The 19,542-nt window shown below is 34.9% G+C and overlaps 1 long non-coding RNA gene across 1 annotated transcript; it reads left to right on the top strand.

The window, feature by feature from the left end:
- Positions 1 to 7,880: 7,880 nt before the first annotated feature.
- LOC104883501 (uncharacterized) lies at positions 7,881 to 11,289 on the top strand. Its single transcript, XR_007272703.2, has 5 exons — positions 7,881 to 8,329; positions 9,946 to 10,185; positions 10,345 to 10,485; positions 10,808 to 10,930; positions 11,027 to 11,289. It is a non-coding gene; the product is annotated as an uncharacterized LOC104883501 (long non-coding RNA).
- The last annotated feature ends 8,253 nt before the right edge of the window (positions 11,290 to 19,542 follow it).

Here is a 19,542-nt window from a genome sequence, read left to right as displayed (position 1 = left end):
CAGAAGTAATTGTAAGTATCTACACGATTATCACTTGTAGAATTAGTACTGCATAAGCGGATTGTGTTATTGGCTAATAAAGCTTCAGTGGCTATTACATTGATCCAAACTGAATTCTTGTATAAAATATTTACTAGCTGTTAGAATTAGATGTGGATATCTTCGTCACCGTTCTATGACATCTATCGCTATCTCCTTTTGTTTTCAGAATATTAATATATAAAAATAGAAAACGATCTCTCTATAGTCTATACTTCAAGATACTTATTTGTAACTCTTAAGTGCCAAAATTTTGATACATGCTGTTTTATGTAGTGTTGAATTAGCTCACAGTCTTGGTTCTTTTAGTCAGGACTGGTATCCCTGCAAAGTAGACCTGCCAGTGGCATTGAAATGCATACATTAGAAATATGATGTATGCCCTGTAGGTTGGTTCAAGAAAAAAGTCTTCCAATGTGTTGTGGTTGGTCTAGTGTATAATATTTTAGTGGCAAAGAGAAAATATGGTTTGGAATTACTGATTTTAGAACTTCAAAATCTTGTACAACAAATAAAATCTGATGTGAAATGTGGAGTCCTCGCTATTATGCCCAATAAAACTAGAGATGTTGATAAGCACTGGATGTTAGGCTTGTATCCAACTATATAAAGAGCTAGGTGTGTGCTTCCTACGCATTGGGCAGGCCACTCCTAGAAGTCTAGAGCTGCTAGAAGGTATGCCCCTTCCCTAGGGGTGAAGTATTATCTAAAAACAGTACAAACATGAGAAGTCAATTTTATAGTTGCTTATGAACTAAGCACAGAGTATGGCCTTCCTTGACAATCAAAATATAAAATGTTGACTAGTTCAATTCTCTTCACTAAGACTTAATTCACAAAATAATAAACCTCAATTATGTGAAACTCCCTCACCAAAAAGCTGTAAACTAGAAAAAATCAGCTCTTATACCTTGTGCGATATAACTTATTATTTGTGAATTTATTATCTGTGAATTTATTAGCTTGTAGGTTCTGAGTATTATCGATTGTTGAATTGAAGCTCATGGCTGCAACATGCTATTGGGGTGTAAGTTCCTAATGCTTTAATTACTACATGATTATTACAATTGATCATAATGCTTGCATAACATTATGCCTGCGGTTCGTACAGGATTTGCAAATTCGGTCCAAGACTGAAAATGATGTAAGTTCACTATAAATAAGTAAGAGAAATGTTAATCAAGCAGTTGCAACAAGTGTAGGTATGGGTGATCCTGAAGGACAGAGGCCTTGTGTTCCTAATGCAGTAAGCAAACCTTTGTTTTGTGAACTAAATTAGATAGAACTGAAGTAGTGGTTTCTGTTCTGTGATATTTTGCTTTAAAGTTTACATTAGTAGTCCTTTTCTATGAAATGAAAATAAAATTCTTGTCCATAAACCATGTCATATATTGTTGTCCTTTGTAAAATTTCATTAAGCTTAAATAAAACTTAGAGTAAGCTTACTGAACTCAAGATCAGCTGAATTGATAACAACATAAATAGAGTAGAGAGATTACAGAGAGAGATGTTGTTTATTTTGCAACCCAAAAATCTGTTATTTATTGTTACTTGTGTTGTTTCTTTGTTTGCTGTCAGAAAGCATTGGATGCCAAATCACAAAGAGATGAAGTCATGGCTAATGGTCGGGATGATATACTAGCAAAAGTTATAGAAAAACCTGAACAAGGTGGTCGTGTTAGGGGTGTTAGCTCGGGAATCACTAACAAGGATTATTTCGGGTTCAACAAACCAACGCCTCCCAACCAATTGCAAGCACAAATTGTTCGAATGACAATAGAGATGGAAAACATGAGAAACAACCAAAATCTTATGATGTCTTATATGATGTCATCTGGTGGCCACTTTGGTGGCTTTATTAGTCAAGGGTTAGATGGTGGCCAATTTGGTGGTTCTAATGGCCAAGGGTTAGGTACTGGTGCCCAATTTGAAGGGCTTGGAAATGCCCCTTTCATAGCTTCACTCGCCTACTTTGTGGAAATGGTGGCGAAGGTTCTAGTAGTGCCGTGTTGAGTGGTTTTAATGGAGGGCTTGGTGGTTCATGTGGCAATTCAAGTCAACATAGTGACCAAAATAGTGGTTTTGATGGCCATGAGTTTCGTGGTACTAAGTCTTCTAATTTTAGTGGCCTAGACAAGGGGGGTGTCCATTTAAATGTTCATTCAGAGCCACTTCATGAGGTGATTAAGCCATACCATGTTGCTTTGCCCGAGCAATCCCATCCTCACCATGATCAACTGCGCGAGAAAAATTTTGATATTGTGCCTCACAAAGGCCATGAACCCAACGTTAATAATTATCTGTTCCCCAAGGCATGTACTAGATGCATTCATTGTTGCTTTATTTTGAATTGTTATGCTGATATTATAAGTTCCACTCGTAACACTTCGAAAGTATTTGATTAGGGTTGGAGTGATTGCGCTTTGGCAATTGAAATAAACAAAGAAATCCAAATTGTGGCAAATGGAGAGGTTCAGGAAACAGATCCATCAGAAGTTATACGTGTACATAATGTTCGTTTGACAAATGATCTTCGTCGAGTCAAGGTTCTTCATGACTTAGTGGCGTCTGCACCTTTGCCATGTCCTACGGATGAATTCACTTACGTTTGTCAGGCTAAACATAGTTTTGTTCCGTGGCCAGTTCACTTGATTTTTTCCAAAAACACAGGTAAATACGATCCCAAACAAATAGATAAACAAGATTCTATTACTGTTTTGATTGTTTGATTTTTCTCTTCTATCTCTCTCAGTAATTCTATATCTCTAAGATACTGAGGATATGCATTCCAACTGCTTGCACCACTATCATATCCTGAAATAACATAAAAATAGAATGCAGGGATTAAAAATATCCACCTTACATTTATAATGGCAATAACTCTTTACCCTTACAGTAGTTAAAGACTGTTACATTAGGCCATTGACCCAAAAGACAACCGTCTACTCCTTTAGTGTGTATAGAAGTAATAAATGGCAGTCAAATGAGACATTGCTATGGTGTTCCTGTTTGGGGTAATAGTATTGGAAGTGTTCAGTTCAAATTGAACTATTGAAAAGGTCCACGATAGGTGTTATTGGAGTTTTATCTGTAATATTTTGGGAGTGTTTGATGTTGCTGGATTAATTTTGTCATAATACTATACTAAGTGCATGTTTGGAGAGTGTTAAAAAAATTTAAAAATTCAAACTTGTTTTGTGTTACCAGTTGTGAATAATTTACTCCATTTAAAAATTTGTCTTGTATACTACTTCCTCTATTTCTTTTCAAGTGACAAACTTCTCCAAAAAACTTTCACATAAAAGTGAGAAGCTAGTCATTTAACAAGAAATGAAGTATCATATCTAATAATGCCAGGATGAGCAAAGCTTTAGAATTTAATTTTGGACGAAAAGTATCATGTCCAACAAAGTGTGCTATTCCCTAAAAATTACAAAAAAAAGGTGTGCTATTATGCCTGCATGCCATATAATTTTAGTCGTATCCCTCCACCTATTCATAATTAAGCAGTGGAGTAAGTTGGAACAGAATATGAACTACATGGGCAATGATAGGGGAAAAAATACTCAAAAATTAGACAGGTGTTTTAGACTAAACACGCTATGGAAATTGGAATGTATATCACATCAAACATGAGAAAACTTACTGTCCTACCAAGGGTCAACTTCACAATATATCCTGGAAAACATGATGGATAGAAACAGTGAGATAAAAGGCATACTTTGATCAATTGGATAACAACTCTGGGTGTGAAGTGTTTTCAAGCTGAGTCCAAGATCAATAAAACCATCGTCCTTCGCCTGATTGTTTTTAGTACTTGGTCATTTTGTTCTGCTTCTGCATAAGGGTATATATGGTTGCATCTCATCTACGAACAGTTCTATTTTGTTATCAGGTGTTGCCTAACTAGTTGATGATTTTTCTGCTGTAAAATATGACTTATAGTTCCTTAGAGGATTTTAAATGAAAGTTGAAACTAGAAGCTTGCTAGTTTGGAAATGAATTAACTTCTATAAGTGGAAGCCCTCAGAATTCAGTTCCGTTAAATTTTATAAGTTCTGGTGTGCCTCTTTTGGGGTTGCATAACTTATATTGGTCCTTGAAAGTTGAAACTCATAAGCAAGTGAGAAGTATTCGAGATTGCCTGACTGAATAGACTATTAGAAATCTTATCTCCTTTTTGGAATTGATTCACCACAAAAATGAGATTATTTTGAAGACATGGAATTTCGTTAATCTCTTATTCCCACTTGATTTATTAATTTTACACTTTGTCGTCGTGTCTAATTGATGACCCCTAATTACTAGTCTACTTCGCTTTATAAAGGAAGATCAGCTATTTTAGAACAGGATCCAACTTATGTGGTTTAATATAGTAATGGTGTCTCTTTATGATGTCTAGCAATAACACGAAACAGGAACAATTCTTATATGAGATAGATATACTAAGGTGAAAACTTAATTGTAGTAATATGAATCACAGAATAAAATAGAACTGTTTTTTGTTTTTGAATTTCTCTCTCTTCACATTTTCTAGGTATATATGTTAACAATCTGTTTGTTTTCATGTGGCCCGTGTTCTTCTGCACTTTTTCTTACTCTCCATGAGTTGTCTCAATTTCTGAGTTCAATACACAGATGGCAGTGAGGCAGTTTGTTACTTGTATTATAAGTGGAGGTCCACTCCACATAAGTTCAAATTTCATGGACCCGTATTTATTATCAACTTTGACGATATCTTCTCTTATTTTCTTTAAGGCTGATAAACAAGAGACAAAATCATATACACTCCATCCCCGAAACGCATCATCACAAGCATCAAACACTCGAAACTACATTTCATAATAAGGATCTTGCCAAGTTGACAATAGTTATTTACGAAAATTCAAGACTCAAGCAATGAAAATGAAATCAAGTAGTGATAGCATATTGTTACATACCAACAACCGTGTACGGTCATGAGCAGATAGTTCATTATTATGAAGACATGCTTGATTGGTGCTTCCAAAGAGCGATTGGGTGACTCACTTGTCAATTTTCATGAAGTAAGTAAAATTTATTTTTAGTTTTCTTTCCAAATTTTATCACATATAGTATTTGAATATATTTTGCAAATTAATGTGCACGATACTTGAGCGAAAAATGTCAAGAATAATGTATCTGGGATGTATGGATTTTGTGATCCAAATTATTTATCTCCTTTGACACGAATAAGTGAAGAAGAGCGAACCGACTATCTAGCTCGTATCTTTGGCCAAAACGAAGGGAAAAATGTTAATCAACTTTTCTTTGCACCTTATCATGACAAGTAAGTACTTAGTTTCTAGGCTATGCAATCATTTTTGATAAATATATTAAGTGGCTATGCTTTACCAAAATTGTGGTATGTACGTCGACATTGATCTAGCGTCATCAGTCTGTGGAATGGAGTGGTATTTTGGCTTGATCCCGTGGGCAGAAAATAATATTCGTGAATTTGCTCAAGACCATCAATGAGTATGTAGTAAAGTACCAAAATGATTTACATATATTTGATCATAATATCAAACTATTACCTAACTATTCCTTGTCATTTTTGTTAGCGGAATCATAAGATTCAGCCACACATTTCGAATGGACATTAAGAAAATAAAAAGAATCCGACAATCAAGTGGAAAAACACTGAGGTATACTATGTCATTCTTTTTTATGGCAACTTGTGTTTATACTATGTAATCAAGTGAAAATATCAATGTACTAATTATTTACTGCTTTTGGTATTCTCCTTCACTAAAAAATCTATGAATTAGTGTCCTCGTCAACACCAAAAATCTCATGATTGTGGATATTATGTGTGCCGATATATGCTCGAGACTGTAGAGAAAAGACGACAAGCAATTCCTGATAAGGTATCATTCTTAAGAACACTAATATTATATTTATGAATGTATTTGTTATGTGTCGGTAAATTGTTTTGTTATAGCATATTCAGCTTGTATGTTTATCTTTTAAATATTTTATATTTTTCAGTAGTTTTGCGGAGTTACAACTGAATTTTCTCAAAATAAGATTGATGAGCTCAGAGACTTGTGATCAAATATTGGATGAGTATAAACAAGTGATGAAGAAGAATTGGAAGATAATGACCATTTTAATTAGGATGTGTGTATTTTCTTTTGAGCGGAATTAGGGAGGTGCTTATTTTTGTGCACATGAGAGGAAGAAACGACAGCTAGGTGTTCTATTATTTTTTTATAACTTAGTTGAATTTTTGGAATATTTTGAACATTATATGTGATTTTAATTGTAGTGAATGATATTAAGTGAATGAAAAAGTATTCCAATTTTAAAGTTATTTGAATTATTTCAATACAAGTGCCTAAATGTTATATATATATATATATATATATATATATATATATATATATATATATATATTGAAATTAGGAGCAAGTGAAACAGATTGAAAAGTGCGCGCGTATAATAATATTAAAATATTTTTATTATCGTTTTTTTTTTTTAAAAAAAAAAGGTTAAAGAGACCACCTTTTTCTTTCAGGTGGTATTTTAAGGAATGACTAAAAAGACCACCTACATATTAAAAATGATATCTTTGTAAGATAAAAAAGACCATCTATCTGTAAAATGTGGCGTCTTATCCTTTTTTTCTTTTTCCTATTTAAATTCCTAAATAACCACTTATTTTAAGGAAGTGGTCTCTTTTATCAAATTAAGAAACCACCCACAATAAGTGGTTATTTATCCTGAGAGACCTGTGAGCTGAAGACCACCTCTCATGTGGTCTCTAAATGAGATTTTAGGGGGTCTCTTTAGGCTTTATTGTAGTAGTGTTAATTTTAGTTAATCTTTCAAACATGTCCCCAGCAAGATCGGGACGGTCAACTCTTTTTTGAGTTAATTTCTCCGTGGATAGGCGAATAGAAGAAAGCTGAGGCGTTATCGTTGTTAGCCATTCTATTGCGCAACCTGAAATTTTAACATAATTGTACTTTAGGTTTCGAAACATAACTTACATGCCATTCTCGATCTATGAAGGCTACACTTAATTTGAGCATACAAGATCGAATTAACATACAATTCTATGAATTTATAATAATGCCATAGAATAATCATCATCATTCATATAATCATTCATGAATAGTATTCACATCAATAATAAACACGTGTGAGGATCTAATAAAATCCAATCACAAAATTAAAATAAACATTCCTATTCACGTGGCAAAATAAATTCTTGCTTACTTGGATAATTATACTTTTTCCTTAACAAAATTAAAGTACTAAAGAAATAAATTCAAACCATTGCTTGACTAATTTTCCAACATTTATTCTTAAAGCCCAAATATATAATCTAAGGATACATCATCAATCTCATCCTCTAAATCCTCATCCTCATCGTCCTCATCCTCATCTGCTACAGAAAATCTCAGGTCAGTATAGACACTACTCATCATAACATAGTAGATATCCTTTCAAGTTTGACTCTCAGCCCGGTCAAACTCCTGAATGACCTCATATGGGCAAAGTAACCACCCATAAAAGACCACTTGGATAACATAAGTGATTATTTAGCAAAAAACACCTAATTTCTTAGACAAGAGGTCTCTTATCTTACGATAAAAAGACCTCCTTTTGTAGACATGTGGTCTTTTTGCACATCCTTAAAATCACAAATATTAAAGAAACCACTTATTTTTATTAAGTGGTTAGTTTTATTTATATCCTTTTAAAGAAAATATGAATTCCTAAAATATATATTAGCGGGTATGTATTTGGCCAAATTAAAAAATAAAATCACTATACTCTTCCAACCGTCTTTGTCGGTTTGATGTGAATGAAACAAAACCACCTCACCTCAAAAATCTCTATCTGCCTCGTCAGTTCTCAAACCCCAAAAGGAAAAACCCTCAAACCCCATTTTTCTCGCACATGCCCGTCTCTTTCTTTCGCTCCCCTCGCCGTAATTGTCGAAGCTCGCCGGAGCTCTATTGTTGGTCGTTCGTGCCGACTCATCTCTCTCCTCTGTTCGTATTCTGCCACCGCGGTGCTACTCGCGAGCCACCGCGGTGCTGTTGCTATTGCCCATGTGTTTCTCTCTCATCCTGCACGCTATAACCACCGGAGTCGCGCCGTGTTGCTCGCCGGTGACTGAGCACCTCTTCTCTCTCTCCATCGCGCGCTGTTGTTGCGGCGATGCTGCTTGTTGATGTTGCGGTTGTTGCTGTGGTTGATGTAATGCTGCCGCCGTCGGTATTGTCTGCCCTACCGTCGTCGCAGCCTCGATTTGCTGGTAGTTTGAATTCAATTTTATTGATTTTGTTTTTAGTTTTTAGAGATTTAGTTAAGTTTGTCATTCAATTTGTGAGTTAATTGCTGTTTTTTATGCTTGATTTGAACTTGGAGGTTTCTCTTTAAACGCCTGCTTGCTGCTTGCTTAGATAATTGCTTAATTTGTGTGTTAATTGTTGTTAATTACTGCTTAGTTGCTTCCTTGCAATACCCGTAATGGTAATTGGTATTATAATCTTGAAAACATTCAACATATGACTTGATTACTTGTTGATTAATTTGTACAAAGATTGTGAGAAACTAAATATCAATTAACACCTAGAACTCAATATGAGCAATGTTTCTAAAACACCTTATGGACACATTACGTGTCCTGTAGCTGTAAGAGCATATATCAAGATTCATACTACTATAAATATAATCCTAGACTTGCATTCCATCGTTGGCTGAGTAAAAATATTCATCGCATAAATAATTAATAGTGAAACATCGCATAATTCAAAAATATGATCCATTTTTAACATATAATTAAACATACTTTGCAGTTATGCTTGAAAGTTGAAAATTGGAGTAAATCATTGCAAGAAAATGCATGCCAGCAAAGCTATGAAATCAATTTTATGTGGTTGATCTTCTAAGTCAAGACTTCAAATCAAATAATGATGAAATAAGAAAAATCTCAAATGGCAGTAAGCAAAAATAAAATTTTCTTTCTCGCATGTTAAAAGAATACTATACCTCTTTGACAAAGAGAATCACAAAGGAGAAGATCACTTTTTAACTTTTCAAGCTTTTAGGGTATCTCTTTTCAGAGTTTACTATATCCAAAGTACAAAATCTGAATTCTCTCTCTAACATTAAGTAAAAACTTATTAGACTGTATATGATATTGAGTGTTTTTATGAATATTAGCACTAATTGTACTGTCGTAGCTCTCTAATCATATGTTAATGGAGCGTTAATATATTTTTGGTTTTATTCGCAATTCAATATTGCTTTAGCTTAAAGGCACTACCAATATTTTTTTTCAGTTCTCATGCATTTTGCTTTTAGATATGGTGAAAATGTAAATGTCTCATGCATATTGGTAGGTTCTAACTTCTACTCTCATTACCTTAGAGATTTACAGTGGCTTATGGAACGATTGTTAGGTTAGTTTATATTGTATTATATAATTTATTTAGTAGATTCCTATAAATTATTATGAGTGCTTGAATAAAACATGGATTCAGTATGGAATTATTAGTTTTAGATTAGGAAGCGAGGTATGTCTAGCTCTTGGTTGAAGGTGAGAGCCATCAACTGGTTTAGAACTGCATTGCATTGAGAATTGAATACCCTTATTCAGAATTATGGCTGATTGAACTAAAAAACAAAAAGGACACAATTCAGTAAAAGCTGAGAGCTCGGTAACTGAAATTGAAAGCCTGTAACTAAAATATGGGAACACCATATGGAACTGAACTATGACTTCCTAATGTTTGTCTCTCTTTACCCTTGTGTCGTCTTCTTATGGATTTTTACCTCTTAAGACAACTCGATATAGCTCAATGCTTTTGTTAATGAATAAGAATCAGCATGTTAGCTGACGTCCTACTTCCTGTTGTTGTACTCTAGAAGTGATCTAGGATTATGTGCATGGATGACTCTTGGAACTCGTCTTTACCCCCTTCGTTCAAAATTCCAGTTAAATCAAACTTAAGAGCAAAGTTCGAAAGAAAGAAGGAGAGAGAATCTTACCCTTTAACTTGGCTTTCAGAGACTTACATCGCTCCCCCCCCCCTGTAGCTACTATGCAGGCTTCGGGAGCAAGTGCTTCGGGAATTGGGGTTCAAAGACATATTTAAAAAAGTGAAGGTACATAGTAGATGCCTGCTGTCTTTTTTCTTCCATCTTTTTTTTGGGACCTATTCGAAAAATTAGGATAATCAAATAAATTATGCATATCGAATCAACATCAAGTACTTGAACCTTGTCCATATATATCTACCGATCTAGTTTTTTTCTGTTTTGTAGGATGGTGAGAATGCGAAGGCTATATCTTTATTCAGCAATGTGGTAAATCTCAATGAGGCTATTGAAGATCCAGTGAAACGTTTAGAGCATCTCGTTAGAGGAATCTTTGCTGAAAATATATTTGACCTTGGCTCTGCACAGGTACCAATACTTTGTGCTGGAAAGATCCTGCAAATACAAACCTTATAGCTTTCCCATCATCTTGTGTAATAGCATGTATATACGAATTATGCACCAACTACTGATGCAATTACTCTAAACATAAGTAGTAGAAGTTAAACTTCTCCATCTATAACTAGTAGACTGTAAAATGAATCCTTGCACACTATATTGGAGGCCTAGGCCTTTTTTCTATTACTAGTATATTTCAATAAGGGTTACATATTAATCCGAAATCTCTTCTTCGCTTATTTTTCAATATGTGATGTTGGCGTATTAAGTTTGTGTGCTCTATATTCTGAAGCTTGCAGAGGTATTCTTAAAGGATGGGATGTCCTTTCTGGCCAGAACCTTGTCCCTCGACCCTCGGTTATTGATGACCTTGAGACATTCAAATTGCAGTGGATATAAGAAGTCCTGGCAAAAGGTGATTACTTTGTGGCGAAGTAGATGAAGGATTGGATCCAAAGTTAGTCTTGCGTAACTCATAATCCTGCACTGACCATTTCTTTCCATATGGCAGGCTGTGATTTTTGTTGATAATTCTGGTGCAGATATCATCGTAGGAATTTTACCATTTGCAAGGGAATTACTGTGTCGTGGTACATAAGAATTTTACCAGTTGCAGGGGGGTGGTGAGTTGTTGCCTGAATCAGCAAATCCAAACACTTCTTGCAGGTGTGATGATGGATGTTGTAAAATCATATACCTTTGGTCTTACAATTCTCTTTTCTTTTTTCCTTCTTTTGTTGCAAGGGTTTACCTTTGGCCTTACAATTTTTGGAATCTTCTAACATTATATTGATATGCATGTGATTTTGTAGTGAATGATATTGAATGAATGAATGAAAAGGTATTCCAATTTTAAGTTCATCAGAATTATTTCAATACAAGTGCCTAGATGTTCTATGTATATGTAAATTACTTGTAGATTATGAAAGACACGCATGGAGCAGGTGAAACGGATTGGAGAAGCGTATAATAATATTGAAATATTGGCGTTTTCTTTTTTAAAAATAAAAAAGGTTAAAGAGACCACCTTTTTCTTTCAGGTGGTGTTTTAAGAAATATTAAAAAGACCACCTACATATTAAAAATGATTTCTTTGTAAGATAGAAAAGACCACTATCTGTAAAATGTGGCTCCTTCTCCTTCTTTTTTTTTCCTCATTTAAATTCATAAATAACCACTTATTTTAAGGAAGTGGTCTCTTTTATCAAATTAAGAAACCACCAGCAATAAGTGGTTATTTATCCTGAGAGACCTATGAGCTGAAGACCACCTCTCATGTGGTCTCTAAATGCAATTTTAGGGGGTCTCTTTAGGCTTTATTGTAGTAGTGATCATCATCACTATCTATACTGCTGACCTTCAACAAATTAAGCATCCCAGTGTTGGGGTTAGGAGTGCAAGCGGAAGCAAATTTAGAGATTGAAAAAATTGGATAAAAGATGGACAAGATAAGTAGAAATAAACACACACAATTTGACGTGGGAAAAACCCTTAAAAGAGGTAAAAAAAAAAACCACAACGACGAGCACTAATATTATCCAATATATGAAAAAGGTATGAGAGTACAAACCCCGAAGGGTAACAAGAGTATGGTATGACTCTCTAACTAATATTGGATCTAATGTGAGCTAATATGTGTATGGGTATTGTGTATATAGCTCTTGTGTGTTGTGTGTATGTTGTGTGTATTTTTCTAGATACAAGGGGAGCAAAGGGGGTATTTATACTACAAGAGGTACTTGGCCTTGGAGAGCAAGTATTACATCCTTTGAGGCCAAGGGTCTTCAAGCCTTGGAGGCCAAGGATCTTCAATCCTTGGAGGCCAAGGAAATAATATAATAAGGAAAAATATCTTGTAGTAATTTAGGATTTGTGACATGTACCCAACATTCTCCACCTTGGCACAAATTCCGTAAATGTGTACTCATCGTATGAACCCCGAAGGGTATTAGGCAGATGTGTCACCCGCTAAACTCGAATGATCTTCGAGTTTAGGAATAGAAAGTGACAGACTTAACTCACTTGAACCACTTTGTGGACAACGCCAAATGGCGAAGTTTGGTGAGGTATGATGAAGCTGGAATTGAAGAACCTTAAAGCACATAGAGATTTCTATGTTTAATGGCCTTCATAATTTCATGAGCACCTTTGGAGACTTTGAGTACTCCACCTTGAGCCGAAAATGTGCACCCCTTAGAATCAAGAGTGCCCATTGAGATAAGATTCTGCTGCAAGTCGGGAACATGTCGAACATTAGATAATGTTCTAATTTTCCCATCATGTGTCTTGATCCGAACAGAGCCTACTCCATAAATTTTGCAACGAGAACCGTTCCCACAAAAACAAAATCATTCTTTATCGAGTGATAATTGACAAAGAAATCTTGTTGAGAACAAATATGGTAAGCACAACCAGAATCAAGCACCCAATGTGAATTTCTACTTCTACAATGAGAAGTAGCCAAAAGAACTAGTTCATAATCTGAATCAACAATGTTAACTTCGGTTGTTTCCTTCTTCTTTTCATTTTCTTCTCTTTCGAGCTTTCTCTTTAATTTGTAACAATCGGAAACATTGTGCCCATGCTTCTTACAATATTTGCAAGAAATGTTGGAATTATGTCCCTTTGATCTGGACTGGTACTTGGTACCTGAAGTACTACACGCAACATACAAACATTCACAAGATTTTTCCTCACTTTCAAGGTCATATTTGTCCTTTGACAGAAGATTAGATTTAACATCCTCATATAACAACGTTTCATTGTTGCCATAAAACATAATTTCCTTGAAGTGTTTAAAAGATTTAGGTAGTGGGACAACCAACAAAACTGCTTTATCTTCATCATCAATTTTGATATCTAAATTTTCAAGATCAATCAAAATAGAAGTAAACTCATAAAGATGAGTTTGGATAGGAGTACCTTCTGACATGCGAATTGTGTACAAACGTTCTTTGAGGCGCAATTTATTTGCAAGACTCTTGGTCATGTATAATGACTCAAGCTTCAACCATAAACTTGCCGCTGACGTCTCGTGAATGACTTCATGAAGCACCTCCTTGGATAAACAAAGTTGACGAGCTGACAAGGCTTTCTCATCTAACTCTTTACATTGCTCATCGGTCATATTAGATGGTTTTTTCGATTTGCCATCTAACACCTTTTTTAATCCGCTCTGAGTGAGAACGGCCTTCATTTGGACTTTCCAAATGCTAAAGCTAATCTTGCCATCAAATTTCTCAATATCAAATTTTGTCACCAAAGACATCTTAGATAGATGAAAAACGCTCTAACAAAACCTTTTGGCTCTGATACCACTTGTTGGGGTTAGGAGCGCAAGCGAAAGCAAATTTAGAGATTGAGAAAATTGGATAAAAGATGGACAAGATAAGTAAAAACAAACACACACAATTTAACGTGAGAAAAACCCTCTAAAGAGGTAAAAAAAAAAAAAAAAAAACCACGACGACGAGCATTAATATTATCCAATATATGAAAAAGGTATGAGAGTACAACCCCGAAGGGTAACAAGAGTATGGTATGACTCTCTAACTAACATTGGATCTAATGTGAGCTAATATGTTTATGGGTATTGTGTATACAGCTCTTGTGTGTTGTGTGTATGTTGTGTGTATTTTTCTAGATACAAGGGGAGAAAAGGGGGTATACATACTACAAGAGGTACTTGGCCTTGGAGAGCAAGTATTACATCCTTGGAGGCCAAGGGTCTTCAAGCCTTGGAGACCAAGGGTCTTCAATCCTTGGAGGCCAAGGAAATAATATAATAAGGAAAAATATCCTGTAGTAATTTAGGATTTGTGACATGTACCCAACACCCAGGTCTAAGCTAGTGAAACTCTCACCATTGGAATCAGATCCCTCATCATGCCCACAACGCTCAACATAATCGGGTTGGCGTACCTCCCCACTCGAATATCCTATCTATCAAACATGTCTAGATCCTATAGCAAAAGAATACAACATATATAAACAAATGAAACTCTCACGTAGTGTATGTTTCCAACAATAAACAATTAGCAAGAATAACAATAATTTAAAGTATATGAATAACATAAAATAGTTAAGCACCGAAGAAAGACATAAACATACTGAATTAAATTTTTAATGCAGAGATATAATATTTCTATCCTATCTGCCCTTCCTATACTACCCATCTCCCATAAACATAATAACGATTATTTCACCAAATACCCCTAACAAAAAAATTGCTCATCGAATACCCCAATTTAATTTTTTCCAAATTCACCAGATACCCTTGACCTTTAAAAAAATTCACCAGAGACCCCTGACCTTTAAAAAAATTACTCAAAATGCCCTTTTGGCTAACGGACGTTAGCGTTATGTTAACTAATTAACTAATTAACCCTAAAAAATCCTAATTAAATCAAACTAAACCCTAAGTAAACCTAAAAATTGTAACTCTCTCTCTCTCCCCCTAACCTAACCTCGGCCCCCCAACCCTAGACCCACCAGCCTCATCACCCAACCCCACCCCCACCCCTCCCCGACATCCCCCACGTAGACCCCCATCCACTCGACCTCCCTCGCGCCTCCTCCTCCCCCTTCCTCCTTCACACCTCCCTCTTCTCCTCGCCCTCCCTCCCTCACGCCTCCATCTCCCTCACACTCGTCAGGTCAACACCAGTTCCCTCCTGTTCAACACCAGTCCCCCCTCCCTTGATCTCTTCGGCGCCTCCCCCTCCCTCACTCACTCGATCTCGTCAGTCTAACACCAATTCGCCGACGAGTTTCTTCAAATTTTCAGTTTATGTAAGACCCCGATAATTCTCTCTTTTTAGAAAATAGAGTAGAAAGAGTAGGACGACTGTTGTTTCCATTCGAGGGTCTCTTATCTGCTTGTGCCCCATTCCTCGAACTCATCTCAGGCTTGAAGTTCCTCGATCTTGGGTTAGTAAATCATTCATAAGCACGATGCCCCTTCCTCTCACAGTGATTAAACTCCACCAAATTACCATCACAATCCTTGCCAAGGTGGTTCTCACTACAACGTTTGCAATAGAAAATCCGATCAGTCCTCTGAATCTGACCTTGGGGCTGGCTACGGGAAGGAGTTGAATTCTGATTGTCCTTAGAATACTGCTGACTAGAACCTCCCTTTTAATTACCACCAGAATCACGGTTCCCAAAGTTTCAATTTTTATTGAAACCCCCTCTACCTTTGTTGTAACCAGTGAAACCAGATGTATCACCCTTTTTTGTCGCCTGAGTAGACCCTGATGGAGTGGATGTCAACTTCTTTGCAGCTAGTCTCTTTTCCTGAATCCTCTCAGCATTACAAGCACGAGTGTACACCTCCTTCACTGTAGTATACTCACCAGCTCCCATCCTAGAATGAAGATCGGGGTCTAACTTCTCCTCGAATTTCACCACTCTCTCCTTCTCATCATGAACTAACCCCGTAGCAAAATGAGCCAACTCCTGAAATTTCACATACAACTCATGAACAGTTATACCTCCCTGCATACGATCATTAAACTCCGTCCTCTTCCTCATATGGGCTGGAAAGAACTCATCACGAATCACCTTCTTGAACTCAATCCAACCAAACTCTCTCTCCTCAATGAGCTCTTCTCCTTCCTCATCCACAGTCACCTTAGTGGTCAGATCAAACTTGTTTTGAGTCCACCAAATATCAGCATCCTCAACTAGATCATAGGCAGCAACATCAACCCTCATCTCATTAGGGACTTGGAGAGTGGTAAAGATTTTTTCAAATTTTGTAATCTAGTTCTCCAACTTACTAGGGTCACCCTTACCATCAAAAGAAGGAGGTTTCTTCTAGTCAATTGCTTTAGAAATCACAACAGTTTTTGAACTAACATTTCCAGCAACAGGAGTATTAAGGGCAGTAGCTTGAGCCTCGACAAGTTTCACCATGGCATCAGTTAATGCTCGACTGGATTGAGCTATCTCGCGCATCATACGATTCGAGCTTGAGTTTCTGGCACGCGCGTGTCTACGCATCATCTTCACAGCACAATAGAAACAAAGATAAACCAAAATGATTCACCCTCACCAAATAATTCTTAACAAAAGAAGGCAAAGAAAAGAAAATAAAAATAAATAAATCAAACAAGAACATGAAAAGAGAAGTATATATCATCAGCTCATAATAATATAATTCCTTGTATTCCCATATCACTTCCTCACAACATCTTTTCAATTTAATAAGTTTATTTACCTATTCTTGTTTAAAGTCATCAGTAACCTAAAGCTCTGGATACCAACTGTAACAACCCTGAATTTCTAATACTTCTAAAAACAACTTCATATAAATAAACTCGGAAATCCAAAGGTGCTACGCCGCGATAATTAGTAATAAGAACCGCAAGGCTAATGGTTCTAATTAAAATAATAAATAATAAGTTTTAAATAATTATTACAGACCAACTAAATAGAATGTAAATTAATTACTACAAACCAGAATATAAATCTTATAGTCAAATGAATAACCGCAGAGGTCGTTTTAAAGTCTTATAAAATCAAAAGGGATCCAACGCACTGTTTAACCCAACCGGAGCTAACTATCTTCAAGTTCCTGCACATTAAACATTGTAGTATCAACCAAAGGCTGAGTAAGATTTAATACTATAATAAACAAAACTATTCAATGTGCAGGCTAGATGTATAGGAATATCTTACAAATTCATTTAAAAGATGTGCAGATTATATATAAAAATATATTAAACTTTCTAACAACCTGAAATATAATCTTTCTTTCTTTCTGAACTATTCTGTAAAACATTCAAATATAACCTTTCGTAATATGTGAGTAGGAAGTAATAAAATTCCAATGAGCTAGCTTGGCTCAATAACTTGATAACGTACCAAGAAGGAAGACGAACGACAAGAGTATTGATCAATATACTCCCAACTACTAAAATATATTATTGAGACACTATTAACTCAACGTACTTCCATACTCGAGGAATACCGCTTATCGACAATCCCACAATTTAATTAAACTTGATAACATTGAGGAACTTCCTCCTTTTAATGTAAATCTCATAAATAATCTCATAAACTCTTTCAATATAAATATCGAGAACCATTTGAATCTCAACCTATGAACTTCACAAAACAATCTCATTGTAAAAATAAATTTCCAAACAATATAAAACAGTTTCTAAACTCATCTGTACAAGCACAGTAAGAAATCTTACCTTATCAGCAACCACAGTTAACAATTCTCAATTTCAAGTCAATAAGGTTCTTCTACGAACCTGCAATCTACAATATAATAATATAGTATAACTCACTTGACTATACTCCACGTGATCATATTTTACATGATTCACTTATAAATGACATAGCTTAGTCAAAACTTACCCACACCTTAACATCGTTATTATATACAACTATACCACAACAACAACACACTACAACAACCATACCATAACAACAATCCGCCACCACCATACCACACTAGCACACTACAACAACCATACTACAGTAACACACTGCCACCACCATACCACAACAACAATCAACATTAAAACTATAATTTAAAACACCATACTTAATTATCTCCATACTATATTCACTCATGAATTAAATTTTGCTGAACAGACAACTATATTATTATACTAAAATTTGGCAACCACAACAAATACATAGTAATAATTTTAGAGTAAATCTTGAAGCTAGTGATTAGCAAATTAACCTCAAAATTATGCTAACTACATCATATTAATTCCTGATAAATTTTGTTGCTCAACAACTATAATACTATAATTCGAACCATGGAATTAACAAAAATCCCACATATCACAAATTTCAGGATATGCTTTGAAAATAATAATTTCACAAACCTAACTCGAAAATACATTAATTAAGTCGAATCAAACATGAAACACAAACCAATTATATAAATTTCGTTCAAAAGAAATTTTTCCCCAATTCAATTTATTGAAGAACCCAAATTTACATAAACCCCAAATTAAGATAATCAACCAAATACGAAATTAAAACAGAAACCCATAACTTACTTGATTAGGGGAAGTAATAGGGTGAAATTACTCTATATAAGACCCGGTTTTGTTTTCTTTGACCCGAATTTTCCTACCCGAAACTTGCAAGCCCAAGAACCCTCTTTAAAAAACTAACAAGTCAACAATGAAGATGGAGATGATGGATCGAGGTTGATCTAATGATGGTTGGTAATTTTTATTGTTTTTCAAGGTTTAATGTTGAAGGAAGAAGTTGAATAAGGTGAGGATGGAGATTAGAAAAAGAAAAAAGGTGGAGTACAGAAGAACAAGAAAAAAAAAGGCCGTGGGTTCCAACTTCCAAGTTCTATCTTTCCTTTTTTTGCTTTTTCCTTTTTTTTTGTTTTCTTTCCTTTTATATTTCTAATTTTATTTCTTCCTATAACACTAATATGATAGGTCTTTGGGTTCTAACTTAACCTAGTAAACTTAGGAGCTTATTTTTTACCACTTATAGAGTAAAAAGTCAAAGATAATAAATAAATATTTTAAATAAAATAAATTTGAAATTATTTTCATTAAATAATTTAATACAAATAGTTACTAACTGAGCATAAAAATACGAGGTGTTACAATAAACAACCTCAATTATTATATTATATAAATTGAATACAATTTTTGCTACCTAATTCAAAACATTATAATTTTTCCATCTTTTGATAATGCTTGAAATATATACTTCAAAATAAGACCCATTTACAATATAGTTTTACAACTCATAAAAATATATTTAACTAGATCAATATAAGGCATTATTTAGTCTTTATGTTAGATAAATATAATAATATTTATAGCTATAGTGTATTGTATGTGACTATAACATTTTATCATAGGTTCAACTTATATGATTAAACATATTATCTTTCAAAACCTCAGTCTTAGGAGTACGAATCCTCTAGAGTCTTAACAGAATTCTACAAGGTAGAGTTATATATGAACCATACATTTTAAAATCAAAAGCGTGTATTGGTGAAATTAAAGGGGGGAAAGTAAGGGG

This window comes from Beta vulgaris, chromosome 3, assembly GCF_026745355.1.
Source record: "Beta vulgaris subsp. vulgaris cultivar EL10 chromosome 3, EL10.2, whole genome shotgun sequence".
Lineage (NCBI taxonomy): Eukaryota > Viridiplantae > Streptophyta > Magnoliopsida > Caryophyllales > Amaranthaceae > Beta > Beta vulgaris.
This window is presented reverse-complemented; position numbering and strand designations above follow the sequence as displayed.